This window comes from Pelodiscus sinensis, chromosome 26 (genome assembly GCF_052426305.1).
Source record: "Pelodiscus sinensis isolate ZL-2025 chromosome 26, ASM5242630v1, whole genome shotgun sequence".
NCBI lineage: Eukaryota > Metazoa > Chordata > Testudines > Trionychidae > Pelodiscus > Pelodiscus sinensis.
Window position 1 is genome coordinate 13,341,509 of NC_143077.1, and position 24,885 is coordinate 13,366,393.

At 61.6% G+C, this 24,885-nt stretch overlaps 1 protein-coding gene across 6 annotated transcripts in view; it reads right to left on the reverse strand.

Moving 5' to 3' along the window:
- Positions 1-24,885, reverse strand: part of AHDC1 (AT-hook DNA binding motif containing 1) — a 117,298-nt gene that overhangs the window by 77,429 nt on the left and 14,984 nt on the right. The window contains exon 3 of one of the 6 annotated variants that reach the window (XM_089773480.1): positions 22,716-22,903. The exons of 4 other annotated variants lie outside the window; for them this stretch is intronic. The gene's annotated coding sequence lies outside the window, so the exon portion shown is untranslated. Of the gene's footprint in view, positions 1-22,715; positions 22,904-24,885 lie in introns of those variants that run through there. One more of the 6 variants, XM_075908820.2, reaches the window with a different exon arrangement.

Genomic DNA, 24,885 nt, shown 5'->3' on the forward strand with positions numbered 1-24,885 from the left:
CGAATGGCGAGTGACGAGACAGGCCAGATCCCCAGAACTGGAGGGGCAGGGTGCTCCTGGGGGGTGCCCCCCGTTTCCTCCCTGGGAGCCCCAGCGGGCTGAGGAGGCAGATGAGACCCCACCGCACACACCCCTGGCCTAGGCTGCACCGCCGCTCCTGCAGACTCTAGGCCTGAAACAGCGGCCTGTCCTGCTCTCCTCTCCCGCCAGCCATGGGGCTCCAAGCCCTCGTGAGAAGCTGGGGAGCAGCTGGTCCCCTGGCCGGGGCAGGGAGAAGACCCACAGCTCCACATGGGGGCAGGGATGCTACTACTTAATCTCTCCCAATGCGTTTCTCCAGGCAGGAGCCAGATCCTCAAGGCTGTTCTAGGGGAGAGAGACGCAGTGGCACAGGGAAGTGTGGGCAGGGGACTGGGATTCCCTCCAGCATCCTGGCCCCCGCGGTCCCTCCCTCCTCACACCCTTTCCACCCGGGTTCGGCCGCCACAGACGGCTGCGGGATGCTCGGGAGGAGATTTACCCGCCGTTAATTAATTAAAATAAACAGCAAATTAACTACAGCAAAATTAAAATAGCTCCGGAAATTAATTTTCAACAAAACCCACCTGGAAAGTCTGGATATTTAAGGAATTAAAGGAGCCCTCGGAGACTGTAAAGAACCAGCAGTTCCTGGAATCCGTGGACCCATTCACCTGCTGGCTCCCAGCCACTGCGCTCCCTGGGGACTCCCTGCCCCGGGGAAATGCAGGGAGAAACTTCCTTCCCCTTCCCTACCTGCCCCCCAAGCCCACTGATCTCAGCCTTTCCCCAGCTGCTATTTTACCCCCCTCCCCCTGGGCGCCCCACACCAGCTCCCTTCCACCCCGGATCCCCCTTCTCTCTACCTGCCCCACACAACCCCGTCTCCCCTTGCCCCAAGGACCCCTCCCCAGCACCAAGCCGGCTTCCTGCAAGCCTCCCCCTTGGAGATGCTGAGGGCCCCCTGAGCCACACGGAGCCGGCAGCACTGAGCGGAGAGGCCTCCTGGAGGGAAAAATCAAACCAAATCACCCTCCTAGTGGAGATTCGGCAAAGCTGCACGGAGCCACTGAAATAAGAAGGAAAAGGGAAAGGAACCCCCCCCCCCCCCAGCACCTGACCTGCCGTGGAGCCCCAGGCGCCTGGTTTTGCAGGCGAGAGCCCAGCTGGATTTTAAAGTGGATTGTGGCACCGGGCCCCCCTTCCTCCCCATTGGGCTAATGGGGCTCACACGGCGGAAGGGCAGCAGGGCACGAAGGGCCCGGCATGGGTGCAACTCCGAGGAGACTCTGGGGTCCAGCTAGTGGCAGCAAGTTGAAAGACAGAAGAACCTACGACTGGCCATCCTGGGTAAGCCCATTGGACCAGCAAGCCCAGAGTCCTGCGCCTGGTGCTTCAGAAGGAAGGAACAGAACAAGGCATCATCAAATGATCATCCCCGGGGGTCCATCCCCAGCTTGTGGGAAGGACCAGGCCCCAGTGCGCTTGGATTTCACCTCCCCTTGTCCCCCCAATAACTCTGGCGTGCAGCTGTGGGACCCCTAGGTACCCGCTGAGCTATCCCTGTCCCCTTCCTCCACCCAGACCCCCACGAATACAACTGCCCTCCCTGCCCAGACCCCCATGAGTACCTGCCCCTCTGCCCTCCCTGCCCAGACCCCCATGAGCACTCTGCCCCTCTGCCCTCCCTGCCCAGACCCCCATGAGCACTCTGCCCCTCTGCCCTCCCTGCCCAGACCCCCATGAGCACTCTGCCCCTCTGCCCTCCCTGCCCAGACCCCCATGAGCACTCTGCCCCTCTGCCCTCCCTGCCCAGACCCCCATGAGCACTCTGCCCCTCTGCCCTCCCTGCCCAGACCCCCATGAGCACTCTGCCCCTCTGCCCTCCCTGCCCAGACCCCCATGAGCACTCTGCCCCTCTGCCCTCCCTGCCCAGACCCCCATGAGCACTCTGCCCCTCTGCCCTCCCTGCCCAGACCCCCATGAGCACTCTGCCCCTCTGCCCTCCCTGCCCAGACCCCCATGAGCACTCTGCCCCAGTCCACACCAGCATTCTGCCCCCTGGCCAGACTCCTGCCTGACTCCACCAAGATAAACCCCAACTCAGCAACCCCAGAATCAGCAGCCTGTGCACCGAGCCAATGTTTAACCGTCACTGGGGCGACATGAACACGTAAACTGGCTGAACAGCAGGGCAAAGCTTCCTCACTATGCGACGGATCATAAGAACATAAGAATGGCCATACTGGGTCCATCTAGCCCAGTAGCCTGTCTGCCGACGGTGGCCAGCACCAAGTGCCCCGGAGAGGGTGAACCGAAGACAATGATCAAGCGATTTGTCTCGTGCCATGCATCTCCAGCCTCTGACAAACAGAGGCCAGGGACACCATTCCTACCCCCTGGCTAATAGCCTTTTATGGACCTAACCTCCATGAATTTATCTAGCTTCTCTTTAAGCTCTGTTATAGTGCTAGCCTTCACAGCCTCCTCTGGCAAGGAGTTCCACAAGTTGACTATACGCTGTGTGAAGAACTTTCTTTTATTAGTTTTGAACCTGCTACCCATTAATTTCATTTGGTCCTTATATTATGGGAACTAATAAATAACTTTTCTTTATTCACCCTCTCCACACCACTCATGATTTTACAGACCTCTATCCTATCCCCCCTCGGTCTCCTCTTTTCCAAACTGAAAAGTCCCCGTCGCTTTAGCCTCTCTTCATATGGGACCGGTTCCAAACCCCTAATCATTTCAGTTGTCCTTTAGCAGCCCTGATCAGCTGATCAGGGGAGCAGCTTCCCAAGTGGGGGCAGGAGGAGAGGCCCCGCCCCCCCTCCACCCCCCGGCTTGGGTCATTTAGAACAAGACAGGAAAAAGCACGGCAGTGACTAATCCAGTCCAGGTCTGGAGGAAGGGACTAGGTGGCACGGAAAGTCCTCCCCTCCCCCTGGCATATCCCCTCCCTCTCACTTTGGAGATGATGTGATCACCCAAAAACTGCGTGGCAGGAAATCTCCCTTGACCCAGCTGCCTTCAGTGCGCTGAGTCAGCAGGCCCAGGCCAGCACCACAACCCCCGCGTCAGTGCCACCTGCAGGAAAGAGCCTGGTTTGCATATTCCTGCCCACAGCAGGATTTTTAAGGGTTTCCTCTTTTCCGTCACACGCACGCAGGCAAGGCAGAAAATTAAAGAACTCCCGGGGAAACGGAGAGACAGTCAAAGAACAGCAGGTGAAGGACAGAAAACACCAGGCCCCGGTTTCCTACTCACTGCATGACTGTCCTGCCATTCTCGGGAGACCGGGGCCACTTCCCCCGAGGATCTCAAAGACCTTCGTGAACATTAGCATATTGTCTTAACGAGCACAACCTGCATGAGGACTTCAAACGCTGCAGCGGTGTAGGCACACGCAATGCCATCTTCCGGGGAAGGGGTGAAGACTCACTGAAGTTAACAGAATGTATAGATGGGGAAACTGAGGCCCAGAGGTGTGACATGACTTGCCCAATGAGTCAGTGAGAGTCAAGAAGAAAACTCAGGAGTTCTGATTGCCAGGCCCTTCTTCTAACCTTCAGGCCTTGTGTCCACCAGGATAAAGCACAAGCTTGTTAGTGGTAAAAGCCTAGTTTAAAATTAACCTTGCTTGGTCTTCCTATGAGTTAGCAGGTTTGGACAAACCCCCAGGAGCAATGTTCCCTCTACATTTTCCCATGTGCGGAATACATTTTGTTACGTGCATACATTTTGTTATGTGTGGATGTGCACCACCAGAAGAACACATGCTACCCGCTGTGGGCACGCTGCTAATCAGCGGGGTGGCATTTAAATTTCTCCTGGGCGGCCGCCCAAGCGCTCAGCTATCAGGGAACACTGCCCTGGAGTCTTTGCCCCAACCTGCTCACACGTGAGACTTACAAACGGCCTTGTCTTCACTAGAATCCTCTTGCGTTAGCTAACTCATGGTACCTTCCTTCCCCCGCACCGAGTGCTCCTTCCCACGACTGGGAGAACAGGCAGGGATCCTGACTCCATCCCCTGCTGCACCCCCACCCCCTGCTTGGTTCTTGCCTGAACCCAGGAGTCCTGTTCCAGGCACTAGGCCATGCTTCCTCCTGGCTCAGACCATTCCCAGCAGTCAGATTGGCAAGCCGGCTGCCCCAGGAAAGGGCTTGGCTCATGCAGCGCTCCATCCCGAGGCCTCATTCTGCCTTGGCACTTGGGCTGAGGATTGCTTTATCCTCCCCCTGCCCAAACACACCTTCCTGTTCGATGTCAGGAGGGCTTGGATCCTGGCCAAGGCAGCTCCAGCAGCTTTCCCCTTCATTTGACAGCAGCCTTGCCAGGGTATGTGCATGCATGCGGGGGGGAGTATTTTTATTTTGCAGGAAGGAGACAAAGGGAGGCCGTGAGCCTGCAGACGGGAAGAGAGCCTGCTCCGTCGAGGCTGCGGCACCTTGTTAAGCCAGCGCCTCTGCCTCGCTCTGTTCCTCCCCCACCTCAAAGCCTGCTCTGCAGCGCTGGCCATCAGCTCCTTGGGCTCTGCATGGCCTGGCCTCCTCTCCCCACACAGATGGCTGTTTCCACTCACTTGAGCGCTTGACCTAAATCTCCTCGCGATCCAGTGGCACTGCACTATCTTACCAGTGCAGCTCAAGGCAAGGGGAGGAGATGGCTGTGAGGAGCAGGGGAGGGGACCAGCAGGAAATACTAGGCCGCCTCAGCCCCCCACGGCCCCATCACCTCAGAGTCGAGTTCTATAGAAAGCCCTGGTTTCATGCCGGTGTGCTGGGCCCAGTCTGCAAACTGGGTAACCACATGCCCGGCCCGGTCGCCCCGATAAACCACTTCCCCCCGCACAGGGCCTGGCGGAGGAAGTTCCAACGGCTCTAAAGTTTCATCCGTGACTCAGCCGCTGCCTGCCTCGGCCAAGAGAGCCCCTTGGCCCGGCTGGCGGGTGCTGGGGTGGGGGCGGGGGGTTTCACAAAAAAACACGCCGCTCCACCCACAATGCCAGCGCGACCCAAACCCAGCGACAGCGCCAGTCTCCTCGAATCCTCTCCGCGCGGCACGGCGTGACTCACTCCAACCCCGCGCTGCCCAAAACAAGCTCTGACACGGCAGGAATGGAGACAGAGATGCTGGGGGCGGGCGTGCGGGAAAGGGGAGGGACGCGCAGCCAGAGAGAGAGAACAGCAGAGAGAGACAGAAGGAGGGAGAGCAGAGGCAGAAATAACAGCATCTGAAACGCTGCCTGCTAGAGGCTAATTGGTTCCGGCACAGCCTGGTTTGTTTGGCGACGCTTCCCCTAATCCTTCAGCCTCTCCTCTGCCAGCCCCAGGGACGAGTGCATTTCTCTGCCCGGCTCGGGGGTCTCGCGGAGCCTGGCTCTCTGTTGGGGGGCTGGGCTTTGCTTGGTTGTTTTCAAAATTTGCAAGGCAGTGGGCATGGCCCTCTCAGCGAGATGCCACCAGAAAAAGGCAGCCGGGCTGCAACAGTCTGCTGTGGTCACTGACAGGCCGTCCCTACCCCACTCCCTCCAGCGCCCCCTGTTGGGTACCCCCCTCCTGTCTCATTCTCTCCAGCGCCCCCTGTTGGGTACCCCCCTCCTGTCTCACTCCCTCCAGCGCCCCCTGTTGGGTACACCCCTCCTGTCTCACTCCCTCCAGCACCCCCTGTTGGGTACCCCTCTCCTGCCCCACTCCCTCCAGCGCCCCCTGTTGGGTACCCCTCTCCTGCCCCACTCCCTCCAGCGCCCCCTGTTGGGTACCCCTCTCCTGCCCCACTCCCTCCAGCGCCCCCTGTTGGGTACCCCTCTCCTGTCTCCCTCCCTCCAGCACCCCCTGTTGGGTACCCCTCTCCTGTCTCCCTCCCTCCAGCGCCCCCTGCTGGGAACTCCCCCCTCCTGCCCCACTCCCTCCAGCGCCCCCTGCTGGGAACTCCCCCCTCCTGCCCCACCCCTCCTGCCCCACTCCCTCCAGCCCCCCCCTCCCCCTCCTGCCCCAGGCCCCCTGCCCCCACCCTCCTGCCCCACTCCCTCCAGCGCCCCCTGCTGGGAACTCCCTCCTCCTGCCCCACTCCCTCCAGCGCCCCCTGCTGGGAACTCCCTCCTCCTGCCCCACTCCCTCCAGCGCCCCCTGTTGAGAACCCCCCTCCTGTCTCCCTCCCTCCAGCGCCCCCTGCTGGGACCCCCCCCACACACAATCCTGCCCCACTCCAGCACAAACTGGGAGAGGCTGGGGGAGGGGAAGGGGCAGGAGCTCTGTGCTAACACTCCTCCACATTCGGACAGCCCCTCCTGCTGGGAGGAGTGGAGCCAACTCCTTCCGCCCCTCCCACCCCCAGCCTCTGCTCCTGCATGGTCCTGAGCGGAGTCCAAGCGCCTCCGCCCTGCTGAGCACACAGGGACGCTGCAAAGCAAATGGAGCAAGTTTGTCAGAGTAATCCCCACACAATCCCAGGCAGGATGTGGCCAGTTCCTGGGGGGTCGTGGACACTGTGAGCTCACCAGCCCCAGTGCACCCTTGGTCCCGGCCCAGACAATGAGGCAGCCAGCCGCTGGGGCCACTGGAACTGGGGGTGGCAGGGAGGCAGTGGAGGAACCACAGAAGTAGGCCAGAGGCGAGCAGCCCTGAGGCTTCTGAGCTCAACAGTCCACTCTGGCCTGACCCATGGCACCTAGCCCTCTGAGCCTGGCCCAGACTGGCAGAAGCAGCAGGGTCGCTGCCCCACAGAGGCACTAGGGACGCTGTCCATGTGTGTCCCTGCCCTGGGCAGAGCAGGCACCTCTCGCCGCCCCCCCACCCCTCCCGGTCCCCAGCTGAGGATCCCTGGCCCCAAGCATGCGCCTGCTGACGCTGCCCGGCTGGTGCCGGCGGGCCCCCAGCACCAGGACACTAGCCAAGAGTCGGCAGCTTTGTTCCAGGTGCCCATTCCCTTTTTTCATTAGGCTAATGGGATGCGGATGCATTATTCCATTCCGCACGCTGCTAATGAACCACTCAGGCCTGTGCATTTGCATTAATGTGCTAAGCGCTGGGGGGGGGGGGATGCATCTGGCCAAACCTGACCTTCCCCCAGTGCAGCCAGGCGCCCTGGCTGGGCTCAGCCCCTGGACCCCCCTCCCCCTCCCTGCCCCACAGCCACCCCTCCCCTTCAGCACTGAATCATGCTGCGCTGCCCTGGCTCCGCACAGACCCTTAATCTTCCCAGGGAGAATTCCACAGCGCATTCCAGCACACATTAACCAGGCCGCGGCTGGGCAGCCCAGGGCCGGGGAAGAGCCGCTCTGCCTCCTTTCCAGAGCAGGCCTCACAGCTCCTACCCAACGTCCACCTGCAACTGTGGCATGTGAAGCCACGCATCCCCATGCACCCCCCCAAGGCTCTGCTAGGGTGAGCAGGATCTCCCAGGTTAGGGTGATATACCTAGTGGGCCTCCTGCCATGCTATAGGCAATGCCCAGTCACTGCTGCGCCCCAACTTTCCCCATGTGGAACTGGAGCACCCGGGCCCCAGTTACTCCAAATCCTAAAACTGAACGTGTCCGTGTGGGGGGGCTCCAAAGGCAGGACCCCACCCAGCAAAGGGACGGAAGGAACGTGCCTTAGTGCTTGAAATCCCTGCCCGCCCCCACGGACGCTCGGAGCCCTGCAGACTAGGAAGCAAACACGTTTCCCCCTTTTTATTGGAATTCACATGCAACATTCCCAGCCCCAAGCGGAATTGGGGGCGAGGGGGCAGCCAGAGGACATGGATTCGGGAGCCCCCCCACATTGGGGTCCGTCCCCCACCGAGCCCTCCAGGGGTTTGTTCCGGCTCCCTACAGCCCCCGTCCCTGGCGAGGTCTAGCAGGCAAATGACCCAAGAACCGGAATGCAAAAGCCTCCAGCAAACATCGGCAGCTGCCTGCACCCATATCAGCGCAGGGAGGGGCGGGAGAGGAAAGGACGCCAGCTGCACAGGGAAGGTCAACTGCAAACCACCCAGCCCTTCTATTCCTCCCCTGCTCATTACCGCCTGCGAGTGTCTCTCTCTTTCCTGGCTGCTAATACACGGCCAGCTGAGCTGCGCCGAGCCCTCCCCGGCACTGCAGTGATGTGGCACACACAGCCCTGGCAGATGCACGCCCTGACAACCGACTGCCATGTAGCCAGGTACCCGGGAGCCACGCTCCGCCATTCCAGCCGGGAACGGCCCGTGGCTCCAGGCAGCTGTGCTAACTCAGCTCCTCCTGCCATATTCCCCTCCCCCTACCAGGCCAGGGCCCACCGGGGCGAGGGGCCAGGAACCCTTCCTGTTTCCCTGACCGCAGCCCGCAGGGCAGCCTGGGACGGACTCTCCTAGCAACGGTGACACTGACCCTGCATGCCGGGGATTGCACCGGCGGGAGGCCCACTGCGGGATGCTCCTCCGCCCACTTTAGCCCCAGGGCAAGGACCCCTCTCTGCCCACCCTGGAGGTGCCACTAGCCACGCCGGGGCCAGCAGGAAGGCTGGGCCCTGCGAAGGCCCATTTTGAGGAGCACAGACCTGGCCTGCAGCCTGTCCGCACCGGGGTAGGGTGAAGTGGTGCCCACCCAGGGACGTCAGCAATCCTGGTCTCGCTTGGGGAATACGGAGCTTAGCGTAGGGCTGCTTCCCTGCTTCTTTTTTTACCCCATCTGCCAGGCCAGGCCCTTAGCGGCGACGTGCTCGGAGACGCCCAGACGGCAGCTGCTCGAGAGACCACGCCGCGTGGCCTCCTGGAGCGAGCGCAGTGATTCCTGTTCCCCCCCTCGCTGGAAAGGAACCTGAACCTGCCTCGGGACGCCCCCACAGCCGCACCTCGTCCGAGGCCCCCTCCGCAAGGGGCTACGGAGCAGTGGGTGGGCAGCCTGGGAGAGCAGCTCTCCCTGGCATTGGGCTGCAGCGCAGCCGGGCATCCGCCTACAGGGCCTGCAAGCTGGGAAGCGATGGATCAGAGCACCACTCCGGCCCCACCTGCAGCAGGCGTGCAAGCACCTCTGTTTACGCGCGTGCGTGTGTGTGTGTGTGTGTGCGTGCGCGCGGGGTATGTCACAGACTGGTGAGCAAGTTAATCTCAGACTCCCTGACACGTGGAATAAAATCACGATCCCGTAATGGAATTCATTCGTCTTCCTGTCCAGGGAGAGAGCAGCCCCGGCACCGCGCGCCAGCACTGAGGAGAATAAACCATCAGGCCGGGGACTGAGCACGACGGGACAGGACACTGCGGAGCGCCTGAGCTCACAGGGACCAGAGGGGGTGGGGGTGCTCTGGGCCCCCCTCTCTCCCTCCCCATTCTCACCAGTCCTGAGCCAGGAACACGAGGGTGGGCGAGCCTGCGAGGGGACCTGAACAAGGGGGGGTGTTAATTTGCTGCCCGTTAATGAGGGAGATCTGAAGAGTGCCACTGGCAGGACTTCAAAGCCCAGCCAAGGCCAGGGAAGTAACGGTTGGGATCCCATCTCCAGCGCAGGGCAGCTTGAAGGGGGAACATGAACCCCAACGTGCCGCTGTCAAGACAAACCAGAGCCGCCCCCCTGCCCACCTTGCAGGCTGACGGGCCTCCCACGCTCACCCCCAGCGCCAGGAACGGCCAGGCAGCACCAGAGCAGGGAAGCGCCTGGCTCAGGGGCTGACAGAAGCCACCTCGGGGGGGGGGGAGGGAAGGTGCGGTGGGCTGGGCCGAGAGCACCTGCCTGCGGTGAACCCCCGCACTCATAAGAACGGCCACCCTAGGTCTGATCCAGGGGCCTTCTAGGCCTTAGCATTTTTGCTGCCCTGTTCTGAACCTTTTCCAATTCCAATGTATCTGTGGTGGGGGGGAGCGACAGAGGCCCCCCACGGGATGGAAGATGTGGGCGTACCATGCACGGGGGCCACCTCGCACCGCCCACGGAACCGAGTGACCCACGGTGCTAAACCCCGCTTGCCTTCCTTCCGTGACCCCGTCTCCACACACACCCCTGGTGAACTTCCAAGGGGAATATGAAGGGGAGCAAGAGCTTGGTTTGCAGAGTAGCTTTAGTTCTGGCAGAGCCCGTGGCCTGCCAGGCACCTTCCATCCACTCACAAAGGGGCAGGTCTCCTGGCCCAAGCACTGTAGAGTCTTATGAGCAACCTACAGGCATTCAGGGAAGAGGAACAGGGGGCAATTCCTATACCAGTCACCAAGCAGGGCAGTCAAGTGGGTCTTTAGGGGGACCTGAATATGGGGGGATCAGGGCCTTGCAGCCGAGTGCCAGGACATGCAAGGGGGGTCGTGTGGAAGGCGGCACCAAGGCAGCGCATGTGGGAAGAGAAGAGTAGGACTACTGAAGGCTGATGAAGGAGCACCAGAGACCGGAGGCTTCTGTCCTGTTTTGCTGGCTCCTTACCTGTCTGACTGGCCAGGTGGATAGCAGGCCGGGGCCCCTTCGTTGGGTTTCATCTGCCTTGGAACCTGCAATGCACATCCAGTCCTGCCCCAAAGCTGCTTCCCTCCAAGAGCCAAGCCTGCCTCGCCTTCCCAGATGGCCATGGCAAGGCCAGTGCGGGCACCCGGGACAGGAAATCAGCCTAGACTCAGCAGTTCTGCATCACCCTTCCTCCACAGGGGTATGTCTACACTACCCCCCTAGTTCGAACTAGGGGGGGTAATGTAGTCATACGGAGTTGCAAATGAAGCCCGGGATTTGAATTTCCCGGGCTTCATTTGCATGAAGCTGGCCAGCGCCATTTTTAAATGCCGGCTAGTTCGGACTCCGTGCCGCGTGTAGTCGTGCAGCACGGAGTCCGAACTAGCCGGCATTTAAAAATGGCGCCGGCCGGCTTCATGCAAATGAAGCCCGGGAAATTCAAATCCCGGGCTTCATTTGCAACTCCGTATGACTATATTACCCCCCCTAGTTCGAACTAGGGGGGTAGTGTAGACATACCCCAGGTGTGGGACAGCAGCACCCCACTGGGATCAGGGCCCCACTGCACAGACAGCAAGAGCGGAGGGGAAACTGAGGCACACCAGTCGTAATGCAGACAGCTGGGGTGAGAGTTGAAGGCAGGTTTGTGTTCCGGGCACATCATTACACACCCCTGCCACCAGCTGGCTTCCTCAGTTCCAAGAGGCTGCCTTCACACAGCTCCTAAAGCAGTAGTCACCAACCAGTAGATCCGGATCTACAGGTAGAGCTTGGAGCCTTTCACAGGTGAGCCTGACTGGTTTGGCTAAGAGGCTGTCAAGTGCAGCACTTCATCTGCCCCTCTAAGCACTGCCATGTTGCTCCTGCCCTCTGCCTTGGAGCCGCCCCCCATCCCTGGGAGCCTCTTGATTGCTGTGCGGGGCACAGGAAGAAGAGGAAGGGGTGCTGGTGTCAGTCTCCACAGAGCGGGGGCAGGGATGGAGAGTTTGCTGGTTGCTTTTGGGAGCGGTGCAGGGCCAGGGGAGGGGTGAGCCTGCCTCAGTCCCCTGCACCACCACCCAGAAGCCACCTGTGGTAAGCGGTGCCCAGCTGGAGCCAGCATTCCAAACCCCGGCCCCAGCCCTGAACTGCTCCTGCACCACAAACCCCTGCCCTAGCCCCTGCACCAAAACTCCCTCCTAGAGCCAGCACCCTGAACCGCCTCCTGCACCTCAACTCCCTGCCCCAGGCTCAGCTAAGAACCCCTCCCACACTCCAAATCCTTTAGCTCAAGATCAGAATCCGCCTCCCCCTGCCCTGCACTCCAGCAGGCGAGAGAGGATGGGGGAGAGAGGGAGGATGGAGTGAGGCGGGGCCTCAGGGAAGGGGCGGGAAGGAGGCGGGGAAAGGGTGTTCGGGTTTGAGGTAGATCCTGGATTGCACTTAAATTCAAAAAAGGTTGGAGACCAACGTCCTAAAGAATCCTGCATGCGCCCCAATGTGCCGATTCCCCCGCAGACAAACCAAGTGCATCAGGCACCGGGGAAGTGGCACCTCCCAGGCAGAAGCACCCGCGTGGAAAGAGCAGCCGTTTGCTGGCCCAGGTCTGTCATGCCGACAGGTGGAAGGACTCTGTCATAAACGCGAAGGTGGGACAGAAATAGTCCAGATACTGTGGCCCAGCCTCTGTCGTTTCACTCCTCTCTGGGCAGCGGAGCCAGAAACGCCCCTCGGCAGGACTGGATTGAAGGGACTTTGGAGGGCTTAAAAAAGCCGGAGGTTGATCTCGCCAAGCCGTGGGGTTTGTCAGGTTAATCGCGGTTCAGACCTGCTCCGTGGTCTACACATTGGGGGACCCGAGGGCAGGTCCCAAAGGTGGCAAAGTGTCCCACAAGCAGCCAGCCACAACAGGGCAATGCTCACCTGACCTAGCGTTGGCTGGTTGTAGCAAGAGGGTTGCCCCCAGATGGAGGGGACTGCTCATGAAACACAGACTCTTTCACCCCTAGGTGGCCGGTTCAAATCCGGCATGGGCTGGTAGACGCTGTGAGTGACTCCCTGCAACTAAAACGTCTGTATCGGGCTAATCAGCCCTGAGAACCAGCATGGGGGGCAGGCTCCCTGGGGGGGCTCCCAAGACTGAATGGGCCATGGAAAGCAAACACCAGAGAAGGGCTAGGACACAGCTCCAGAGGGAACAGCAAGGACAAAACTTCCCCCTGCTCATCTCCATGCCCCACCCTGCGCTCCCCAGGCAAATGCCCTGTCCCCTTGACCACTCCAGCACCCACCCTACCTTCAGATGGTCCCTTAGCCTGCCTTCCTAATGCAGGAGCCAAGTCCGTCCCTGGGCAGCCTGTCCGGCCATTCCCATGGTGGGCAGCCAGCCTCCAGGACCACTTCACCCAGCCCTGTCTCCACTCGGGTTGGGCTTAAAAGGGAACAGGCTGCGGTTTCAATGCTCAGCTTTCACCTGCCTAGCCCAGGGGCAAACCTCACCCCAAGCCCCTGAAAGGGGATCATCCCCAGAGACCGACCCCCACCCGGCTGAGGCTCTTCCAAGGAGCTTGAGCTTCTCGCTCCACTGTGGGGACATGCCCCAGCCACAGCTGCTGCCTGCGTCACCTTCCCAAGCAATCCTTGGTGCACAGGCGCAGCCTGGGGAAACCGGCTAGGAGCGGGAGGTGGTCCAGGGATGAGTGAGGTTTCTACTTGGAGTACACAAAGCCCCTTTCATAGGGGCTGAGGTTAGATGCGCCCAGCGCACAGATTACCCCTGAGACAGACCCGCCTGCATTACAGTGCTGGGCAGGAGCGTGCTTTGTGGGTAAAGCAGGGGGCTGGCTGTCAGGACTCCTGGGCCCCCTTCCTAGCCTCGGGAGGAGGCAGAAGTGGTTAGAGCACGGGGCTGGCTTCTCTTCCTGCCCCAGACTCACTGTGTAAGACCTTTAGGTCTTGGTCTTGGCCTTCCTGTCTGTGAAATGGGGCTAGCAGCACAGAGCCCATCTCTGAGAGACCAGGGCGAGACCAGCCCTGGGGAGGTTTGTGAAGCACGGTGAGTTCCTGAGAGACCAGGGCGAGACCAGCCCTGGGGAGGTTTGTGAAGCACGGTGAGTTCCTGCAATGGAAGGTGCTGGCTGAGCATGTGTTAGATGGAGCTGGGAAGAACAGGGTGAGCGCATTGAGAAAGGATTCCTGGGTTCTATTCCCAAACCCGGCAGGGAGAGTGGTCCAATGGTCAGAGCAGGGCCAGGCAGTCGGCGATCCTAGGTTCTTCCCCGGCCTGGCCGCTGATGGGTGCCCTAAAACGCACCTAAAACGCAGCCTGGCTCTCCTGTGGCCACTTTGCGGCCCAGTCCCGGCCCTGCAGGGAACGTTCGGCGGAGGTGCTTTTCCCTCCCATTGGCTTTTAATTATATTAATAATAAAAGTCGCTTGCATGAAAACAGGAGCTTTGTTGCTTAGGAGCTCATCTGCTCCCGCTGCTTATTCCCCACTTTAAACCGTAATCCTCGGCTGGGGACACCACAATTAGCCACTGCGGAGATGGTCGCAGTGTCACAGTGGATTAAGGCTTCAGCCGGGGGACTCGGCAGGAGGAGCAGCTGAGCTACTAAGCAACCAGCATCCTGGTCTCACCCCAAGGAGACCTTGGGGACAATGCCCCCCACGCGCCCCTGGTCATCAGTCACGCTTGGGATCACGCCTGCGAGCCCCTTGCCTGGATTAGGAGCCTGCTGTGCTAGGCGCTGGACACACACCGTCCCTCTAAGCCCTCTGCCCCCCACCTGGGACACCAGAGAATCAAAACACGGCTCCGTGAGGCCCCAGCACTCTAATGCCCCCCGTGCGCCCGGCCCCGGGCAGGCTGAGCTTTATGGGCTGTGCAGGCAGATCTCACACAGGCATCCTGAACACGGCACCCTGGGTGGCAGAATCCAGGTTGGCTTGGAGCCGAGAGGCAGGCGGGGGCGTGAGGAGGAGACGGGGCAGGAGGAGATGAGCGGCAAGAGGCTGAGGGGCAGAGAGGGGAATATTCCAGAGGACAATGTATTTTTGGAGCTCTCCCCCGCGTTCCCGGATCCCTGACTCTCAGCGGCAGGGGAGCAGGGCTGCGCTCGCACGGCGTCTGTGCACTGGAGGGATGATCGGGGACAGGGGCCCTGTTCACGGCCTGCAGGAAAAGCAGGTTTGGCGAGGGATGAAGTGTACTGGGAGGGGGGAGACGAACCTCAGATTTATGAGGCTAAGTCCTCCTGCCCATCCCCCAGCCAGCCCCCTCCAGCTTCCCAGTGAGCTGCCCGCATTCCCTGCAACACCTGGGGCCATTCCATCTGCAGCCAAGCATGAGCCGCCGGCAGCCGCAGCCAGGCCTGCACCCCTGCCTCCCCGTCACAGCCAGGAGCCGTCACGGGGTGAACGCCAACTCCACCGGGTTATTCGCCCCTCAGTGCTCCCGACTCACTAATGAGGTGCAGGCAGCTTGGCCCCGGCTTGAAAGACAGCCCCACAGCCTGCCCGGGGGAACCTACATGGCCTGTCCGTGTGGGAAGAGCAGGCAAGGAGTCCTGGAAGCCCATACACCAGCAGCGCCCGGCTGGGCCCACCCCCACACACTGCTGGCCTCCATTCCCCCTGTCTGTCCAAACGCTCGGGGAGCTCCTGAGCCTCACGACAGCTGCCCCTGACTCCATGCAGAGGGGGCGCCCCCCCCCAGGGAATCAGCCACCCCACGCACCACAGACCTGGGGTGTGCGTTCCGCCGGTGGATCAGGCTATTCTCTGCCTATGCCCCGGGACCACACAAAGACGTGGGGATCTGAACTAGCAGCCCACGCCGTGGGACGGTGGCCACGGACTGCGTGCTCCACAGTCGCCACGGCCGTTCACAAGCAAGGCCGCCCAGCCTGCAGCATGGGGCACCGGCTCTGATTCCACCCCGGAGCCCGATTCCCTGCGTCACCGCGGACACGTTACCTCCCCAGCCACGACGTGGGGACGCCAGCCATTGCCTTATGGGCACTACGAGTCCGGACTGGCCAGCCCAGCTGACGGGAGCCTTGCTGTTGGCTTAGAGACGGGTGCCTGGGCCACATGGTGGTGTCCGGAAGGGCATGACTGCGGAAACGCAAAGTATCGGCCTGCAGGTCAGTCACTACGCACGCCTCCCGTGGGGGTGGGGATCAGACCCCAATGTCCTGACTTCCGGAGCAGGGGGGGTTGTTCTGCGGCAGTTCCCCTTCCCCCATGCCAGCCAGAGAGTCCACAGCCCCAGCTCACGGCCACTTGGCCGAGACAGAATCCAGCCGCTTGCCCAGGACCACAGGGCCCTGCAAGCCAGGGGGAGGCCCGGACAGAAGCACTGAGTCAGAGGCAGAGTAGCAGGTGGCAGAGGTGGGGCTCAGCTGATTGCTGCTGGCGGCAGCCCGCTGGGCTGGGCTCCCTCCTCAGCGGGGAGGAAGATGAAGGAGCTGGCAGTGGGGGGAGGGAAAGAATCCCTGGCGGAGGAGGGAGGGAAATTAGGGCGGAACAAGGCCCCACCAGGTCTTAGCTCACCCCCTCCTTGGCTCTTCCTCCAGCGTGGGTGGGGGGCCGATAGGCTCCCCCTCCTCTGGGGGAAGGCTGGCTTCCCTGGGCACCCCCACTGACAGATGAGCCAACAGCAGGGACACGCACTTCCCCAGGGCTAGGTAGGGCCTCGGCTGGGCTGGGCTGGTGGGTGCCAACCCGGCAGCCGTTCTGCGCTCAGCCTCGGCCAATAGAGCCTGCCAGGGCACCGGACACCAAGGTCCCTCCCCCCGCCCTGGGTTTCTAGCGACCAGAGACGGGCAGGGGCCCCAGGCGCGACCTTGACCTCCCCACCTGCCCCGGCCGGAAAACAGCAGAGCTGCTGAGCGAGGCGCCGGGCTGCGGCGAGACGGCGCGGGCTGGACCGGAGGGAGGATATTGCCATCCGGGGACAGGGATAAAGCACGAGTGCTGCATACATAACCCAAAGCCCATTAACGGAGCCTCAGCTCCCGCCCCCGCCAGAGGCAAACTGCGCCCCTCCCCCACTCCCAACCCCTCCATGCCCACTCAGGCCTTCCCCCCGGCCCGCAAGTGGCTGGTGGAACAAGCTTCAAATGCGGATGGAGGGTGACGGGGCCAGGGCAGAATTCCCCAAACTCCTCGCTGCCTGCTCTCACGAGCTAAGTGCCCCCGAGCCTCGCCCCACCCTGCCAAATTCACCCCCATGTCCCCCAGACAATCAGCGACGCCTGCGCCCCGGGCGGCCAACCAGCCCGCCCCCGACGCGAAAGGGGGCGCAGCTACCCCTCTTTAAAGCAAGAGAGCCAGATGGTCTCCAGCTCCCAGCCCACGGGCTCTCAGATCACCAGCCCAGTGCAGCCCGGGACTGGCATAGCCGGGGGTGTGGCTGGCTAACACTGAGGCACATGGGCCACCGCTGCACAGGACTGCTCAGCCAGCTGCTTCCACCCAACCCCCTCGAGGGTCCTTTACTTCCACGACCCCCAAACTCTAGCCCCACCCCCATCCCGAGCTCAGCGGATGCAGCTTGGGGGAACCTCGCTGCCCTTTGGTCTCCCCCCCGGCTGCCAACTTGCCAGGGCTGCACCTCGGGGGCTGCTCGAAGCAGGTGCCAAGCCACGCGTGTGTGACGTGGAACCTGAGCACCAGGGCTCGAGGGCAGGCGCCCCCCGCACCACTGGGGGGGCAGGGACAGGACAGCCTGGCCACACGGCCGACCAGAGAGAGGACAAAAGCACAAGGGAGACCCGCCTGCTCCATGGGCCCTGTTTAGCACAGGACACGTGGCTGCCCTAGCTCAGGCCTCAGCCACAGAGACCCTGCTAGAGGCAGCTGGAGGCCTCTCAGCCACAGCTGTGTTGCACGGGGCCGCTCAGCCTGCGTCTCCGGCCTCTTGAGGCTCAGAGCTGTGCAGCTTGTCGCCGGGAGTGAAGTCGCCAGCGAGAGGGGGAGTGAAATATCCTTCCGCTCCCCCCGGAGCTTCAGCACGTGACGGCACCTGAGGGGGAGGGGGCAGCTGGAGGGGGAGACGGAGAAAGGCAGCAAGCGCGCAGGGGAAGGGATATTAGTGTCTATCCGCTTAACCCACACGCTCCTCGCCTCCCGGCCCCACTGGGCACCTGAGCGCGATGGCCAGGTTTTGCGTTCAGGGCTCAGACAGAACTAGGTTTGGGTCTCCGCCATCGCACTCAACTGCCTGCCCCACCGCGGAAACTGAGGCACGGAGCTTACAGCCAAACTTTTTCCGAGGTAGCCCCTCATTTTGGGAGCCTGCGTTTCCCAATGTTCGACCTGAGATGTACCTGTGGCTCCCATCGGCTCTCGCCTGGATCTATGGGCGCTGAGTACATGGTGGGTATGCCGGCCCAGTAATCACCGCTCACGCCAGCTCGTCGGGTGTGCGGGATGTGGGCTACGGGCCTGTGGACCTGCAGTGTAGACATGTGGCCTCGGGCGGGACCCTGGACCCTGCAAGGCGGGAGGATCCTGAGGCTGGAGCTGCCACCTGAACCCAACCCCCTAGACCGCAATGAATTAGATGCCACTTTTGCCCCTTGTGACATGCCCAAGGCCCCCTTGGGAGACAGTGGCAGAGGTGGGATGCAAGCTTCAGTGCTCAGGCCTGTACTCAAGCTACTCGGCAGCCCCGTGCAGGGACAGCAGCTGGGTCAGCAGAGGCTTTCAGGGACAAGAGACAACCTGGGGGAGATTCAGCAGAGAGGCGGCTTTGCTTCCAAATCCCCCAACGGGCATCGGGGCCAGGAGTGGAGCAGAATGAGAACAACTTAAACCTCCCCCCCTTATAATCCAAGGTCTTCCCAGACATTAACGGCCCCTCGGCGGGGATCTGGTCTGGTGGTGGGGACGCGTGCCTGGGACTTGGGAGAGCTGGACTCAACTCCGTTGGGATTGTGGGCGCGTCCCTTGGTCTCTCCATGCCTCAGTTTCCCATCGGTAAAAAGAAGGATATGAGCACTGAGGGAAACGGAGGCACCGAGGAGGGTCGTCGCTTGCCCAAGGACACAGGAGAGTCAGCAGCATTAGAACGCAGAGCCCATCCCCATGCTCAACCCCGCAGGCCATGCTCCCTCCCCCACCACACACACACGGCCGTGGCATGCCAGAGCCAGCCAGGAGCTGCAGAGGGAGGCTCCAGTACAGCTGACAGTTTGGCCCAGGGGAGGGAGGGAAGAAGGGAAGGAGGGAGGGAGGAGGGGAGAGCAGAGGCGGATTTATTTTGCAGTGATGCAGGCAAAAGGAAAGAGGCTCCTGAGCCTAATCAGGTGCGAGTGCAGCATGTCTGCGAGAGAGGAAATCAGCAGGCTGCAGGCGAGCTGCTGGCAGGGAGTCTCCACTCAATCTTCCTGCAGGTTTCAGGCTGTTAGACAACTGGGCCAGGAGGCCTGCAAGTGCAATCAGCATTTAACCACTAGGACCACCGCAAACTCCCTGGACCAGAGCAATGGCAGCAGCGGGCGGCGCGGGGGTGGGTGGAGGGCATTGCCACCGAGTCAGTCGAGGGGCGGCCACCCCCGGGGGCTGACGTGCTGAAAGGCTGCCGCACGCAAGGGGGCGGGGCCACGAAGGGGGGTAGCTGCCATGCGGCGTGCACCTGCCGTATTGAAGCAGTACGGCATGGGGGCAGCTGGGCTGACGCACGACGGCAGCCGTGCCGCACACTGCGCCCCCCCTCGGAAGCACTGGTGCACACAGGCCGCTGTGCAATCACGAGCAAAGCGTTTTTGCACACGCACCCGGGGGGTAGCAGGAAGCAAAGAAGAGAACCTGGAAGCCTCCGCACTGAAAAGAAGAAACAAATGTCAGGTCAAAACCAAACACACAAATACCAGGGGGACCTTTGAGAGGGAGGCGCCGGCTCCCACTGCCCTTTCATTAACCCCTTCCTGTCAAACCCAGCCACAGCTGGCCTGTGCCCACCTCCCACCGAACGGCAGTTCTGCAATTTCAGACACAGCCCGGCGAGTCCTGCTTTCAAATCAAGCCTCTTCCCGAGCTCAGGCTCAGGAGGAGTGAGCAGTGCAGTGCGGAGCTGCTCGTTAACGGCTGCTCATTAACAGCCCTCTGGGATGAGCAAGGTACCTAGGGCACCTGCACCTCCGACTCTAATGAGCTCCATTACGGTCCTGAAGCCCCGAGACACAAACGAGGGGGCACGAGGCCTTCTCCATGACGGATGCCAGAGTGCCAGGAGCCAATCATCGCCCATTTCACCAGCCTTGCAGGGAGCTCCGGCCAGCACCGGCAGGGGAGAGAAACGGGCGAGAGGAACCAGCCCGTCCCGGGGCTTGTGGGGGGCACTGGCTCTAGGGGGTCACTGCCCCGCGTGAGAGAAGCCACCAGGGAAAGGAGGCCCTGGTAGTTGACTCATCGTGGCAGTGGCGGGGAGGTGGGGAAGGCGAGGCGCGGCTGCCGAGAAACGCCCTAGCCTCACCACAAATGCAAGCACACGCCCCCGGAACGCTCCCTGCGCCTCGGCACTGAGCCAGCCAGACTGCTACCCACAGCACCCAGTGGCCCCTGCCTGCCACCAGCTGGCTCCGGGTGTGAGAGCCATGGGGATGAAGTGCTGCTCAGCCTCCCACACGTGGGGGGGCGGAGCGTGGGGCTGACCCCACAGGGGAGCAGGGAGCTAGATGAGATGGGGGGCGGGGGACCGCAGTCGCTGCACTCCTGGGCTCAGGGCTAAGAGGGATGGGTGAGCTGCTGCAGCCTGCCAGCCTGCCACCCTGCCAGTCCCCGTGGGGAGGGGTGGGCTCCCCCAAAGCGGCTCCAGCGAGCTCAGCAGTCTCACTTCTGCTCGCCTCTCCCAGCCCGGCCTGCTATGCCTGCGGCGGAGGAGCGGGGGCTGCAGGCAGCCACCCATCTCTGGAAAACACACACATGCTCAAGGCCACAAGGAACCTCTGGACTTGCCGGAGCCCACGCTGGAGGGGAGCTCCCAGGCGGAAGGACGAGGGGAGGGGGCAACTGGTCCCAGACCACCATGGCTCACCCCCAGCCGCAGGGAAGGAAAGGCAGGAATCACCGATTAGCCAGTCCAGGCCTTGTGTGGCTGCTCCGGGCCCCTTTACCCTGACAGCCAAGTCAGGCTCCGATCTCAGTCATCACTGAATTCAGATGCTGACTCCAGCCCCTAGCGCTTGGGGCTAGACCTGTGTCACACGGGGGGGCCAGATCCTGCAGCACAGCCATGGCCCCAATTGTTTTAATTCAGGCCCACAGCGGGCATCTGGGAAGTTGCGTCTCTGTGCCACTGAGTCCCTTTGCAACCCGGCCACGTCCTTTAAATGCTCATCTGTAAAGTGGGGACCCTGGGCTACGTGCCCGGGGGAGGGGAGAAACTGGGAGGCTCAGCTCTTTAGGGTCCATGAAGCGCTTGGCCATCCAGAGAGGGACTAGAGCGTTCCTATCCAAGCCAGTTGCTGTGCAGCAGCTCGAAGGGTTTCCCCCTCCAGCCTGCCACCTGCAGCCCGCTCCCTTCCGAGCGCTGCACATCCGCACGCTGCCCACGAACCCGCCTTCCCCCGATCAAACGAGACCGGCGGTCCCCACAGGCAGCCTGGGAGCTGAAAAAACAAAACCCCCACCCTCCACAGTGCAACTTCCTGGTTCCCTGCACAATCCTCACCCGCAGGGCTAGGAGCCTGGCGCTTTCTGCTCCTTCCCAAGGGACGAGCCGGGGTCCTGGCTGCGCAGGGCTCTCCAGCAGCTCTCCCCACCCGTGCTGCCCCGGAGGGAGCTGGAGGGGACAGAGGCCTCCTCGCCCCCTGTTCACACACCATCTCCCCCTCACAGGCGGCTCCCCTCCACACAGAGCAAGGGGCCTCTTGTCCTGTCCGTGGAACCTCTTGTCCACAGGGCTAGCGCCTTTTGAGTCAGCACACAGCAAGCAGGCACGCTAGAGTAACGGAGCAGAACGAGGCTTCTGGAGGGTTCTCACCTCCCTTTTAGAGGAGAAACTGAGTCACAGGGAAGGGAAGCGACACACCCCGAGTGACCCGGACAGGCAAGAGCAGCTGCAGAGAACCCAAGAGTCCGGGCGCCTAGTCCCTTGCTGTAAACTCTCCCGTCGGAGCTGGGAACTGCAGCCAGGGAACCCCGGCTCCTACTCCTGCCCTTCGACCACTCCCCTGCCCAGAGCCTGGGAAAGCGCCCCAGAATCCTGACTCCCTGCGCCGCCTGCTCTAACCATTGGCCCACATTCCCAGGCAGAGCTTGGGAGGGACCCCAGCCTCTTGCTCTGGCCCGTAAACCTCGCTCCTCCTCATGCACCTTTCCAACCGCAGCTTGACTCTAAATTTAAAAAGAAGAGGAAAAATATGTCCAGGAGCCCCACTTTTCTAGCAAGTGGCTAGCACCGCACTGGGTACCCGGCTTTCCTGCTGGCAACAGGAGGGAGGGGAGATGGGCGTAGAGAGGACAAGCAGAGCCAAGGACATTAGACAGGTCTGGGACCCTCCTACCCTGATCCCTAGGGCCCTGCGCAGATACACAATTTGTACCCGGTGTCTGCATCCACAGCCACACCACGGAGCCAGATAGCAGCGGGGTCCAGCCCCCTCCCAGCGAGCCAAACAAAGGCTGGTGCCACCCACCACCCGCTCTCCCCCCCCCAGTGGCTCTCTGCCATCCCCAGCTGAGCACCCCTAACCTCCGACCCTGACCCATGCCGGGCTCTCGCTGCCTCGTTAATGTTTACTCGGGCTAGTTTAGCAACGGCAGGTTGCTATGGTAACCTTTCAAGCCATGCTCTGCCATTGGGGGATTAAGCCACCAGGCACGGGCACGACGGCCCCTGTGGCGTCTGGGTGTCACCCTGGAGAGTCCCCGGGGTGCGCCCCGAACAGTCTGATCGGCGGCCTCCTTGTGTCTCACTTGCACGCACCTTCGCACGCCCCGTTTCCACAGAGCGGGAAGTGGGGTCTAACGGGGAGAGCCCAGGGGTGGGCGCCCAGAGCCCTGGGTTCCGTTCCCAGCTCTGGCAGAGATCCTGTTCCTGGGTCTGGTTGTCAGGGCCGCAAATGGGAGTTAGTGCCCTGGGCTCCTATCTCTGCCCTTGCGCCTCTTGGGCCAAGTCCCTGTCCCTTGGTGCCACGGCACAGAACGAGTCCCCCCCTCCTTGCCCTAGGGTGGCCGTGAGGCTAGCTAAGGCACCCAGTGGGCTTGGGATGAAAGCCACTATGGACACCAACTCCAAAACACAAGGGAGCAGCTCCGCTGAGGCCTAGCTCATCCCAACGCTCCCCCGGCCGCCAGTCCAGACCTACCCAGCAGGGCCCCTGCTGCCGGTCCCGGGCGGCTGAGCAGAAGGCAGGTGGATGCGCCCGCCCGCCGAAGCCCTGGTACCTTCAGCGACCACAAGGTTAAAGTTGCACAGTCTCCCGCTCGCTCGCTGTGTGCTGAAGGCTCCTTCGATCCGCCTGTCTGCAAAGCTCTCTGCCAGCACGCCTCTGTGCTGCATTATTTATAAAACACAAGAGCAGAGGGCTAGGCAACAGCTGCAGAGCACTCGGCAGCGCCGCGACCCCGCCGGGCACGGCCCCAATTCCGGGGGGCTGCACACAGGGGCGGGAGGCTGGGGAATTTTCCCATTGGTCTGCAGAAATCTTGCCCCGTCTCCCCCTCCCCCAGCCTCTCCTGGAAGGGCAAGCCTGGGCGGGAGGGGGGGGGGGGGGCTTCCTCAGGCAGGGCTCCACCTCCAGGGCCGGGGAAGGAACGTGGGGCACCTCTCTCCCTCCAAGCCCTTCCACAGCCCCGGTGCTTCCGCGAGCCACACGATCCGGGTCCTGCCGTTCCCTGAGCTCATCGTTAATCGGTGGCTTTTCCCGGTCATGTGAGGCAGGTCACCAAGGTCCAACATATGTGGCGGTGGCCAATACGCCCCCTTCCCCACCACCTCCCCCACACGCTGCGGAGGAAAGGGCCTTCCCTTCGAAGGGCAGACGCCCCTCAGAGCAGATAGCATGCAGGGAAGGGTGGCGCGGCTTCCCTTCAGGGGCACAGTCGGGGGGCCTTTAGAGAGCGCCTTCTTTGGTGGACACCCACGCACGCTTGGTCACACCCGTGCACAGCCCAGCAAACTCTGCCAGTGCCCGGATAGGCCCCCGCAAGCCCCCGCCTGCTGCTTGCTGGAGCAATGGGGGTCCGTTTGCTATTGCAGACAGGTCTTCCTTAAGCCTTGGCAGAATCCACCCACCTCCCCCCCACAGCCCCACCTCCGGCCCGGGGAAAGCCGGGTTAGAGCTTTCATTTTTTTATTATTAATTTCTACATCCACCTCGAGAGCTGCCTTTATTTCCCGGCACCCCCCCACCCGTGTCCCCTCTTGTTCTCCTGAAGATCTGCACTGGCTGAAGCTGTACCGGGCTGCGGCTAGGATTAATTCTGCATGACTGCCCGTCTCCACAGGGGTGTCTAAGACCCTCAGGCCTGCAGCAAGCTTTCAAATTCCTCCAGCCCAACTTAATTCCCTCTTCCTGCAGTGCTGGCGCATCTGCTGCAGTTGGACGCGGAGAGACTGGAGCACCCAGGAACGCAGACAAGCCTGGGGATGGGGAGGGAGAAGGGGACGGGCCTGAACTCACTGGTACTAAGCTTGCAGCCCCCCCGTCCCCGGGACAGCAAAAAAGGTCAGAGCAGCCCCTCACCCACCTGCCTCCCCTCCCTAGGACTTAGCAGGCTACTGAGTCTGTGACAGTCTCCCTATGGCCTTTCCCAGAGACGAAGGCTGGATCTGGCGGAGTCAGGCACAAGGCTAAGAGTTTAGCAACCTACACTCAAGGTCTTCTCTGCCCCAGTCTCTCTGTGAGAGCGGGGACAAGTCACCCTCCCTGCCCCCCGCCTTGGCTCCCCGCCTGTCAGAGGGGGACAGTACACGCCGTGCAGCGGGGCTGGTGGTCTACAGCACCACACCAGTGGGAGGGAGCTGCCGTATTCCTCAGCCGGAGCGCTCGCGTGTACAGAGAGCAACATAGCACTGCGCACACAAAGGCAGAATCATTGCCCAAAAGAGAGCAGAAACCTCAAGGCACGGTCCCCAAAAGCAGGAGACTGGCTTTAAAATAATGAGATCTTTAAAATGCTGAGCCTTTTATTTGTTCTCTGATATTTAACTCTGTAGGGACAGTGTTTTCCAGCCTCTCCAACACCCTGGAGGAACGTAGGGGGAGAAGGTGTCTGTTGAAACAGACTCTTTTTTTCAAAATGAAAACCTAGAGAACCCTGTGATCACGTGACTCCAAGAGCTGGGGCTTTAAAGAAAATAGGAAATGTCACGGGCGTTGGGTATTGCTGAGGAAACCCTCGAGAAAGCCCTGAGCCGATAAGCTGTACAAATGCATGTGCACTGGCAGGGCCACTTAGGAGAACCGTAACCCGACCGTCCGCGTGGCGCTGGATTTTCAGGAACATCGGCCAACCTGACAGAGTGGAACAGGG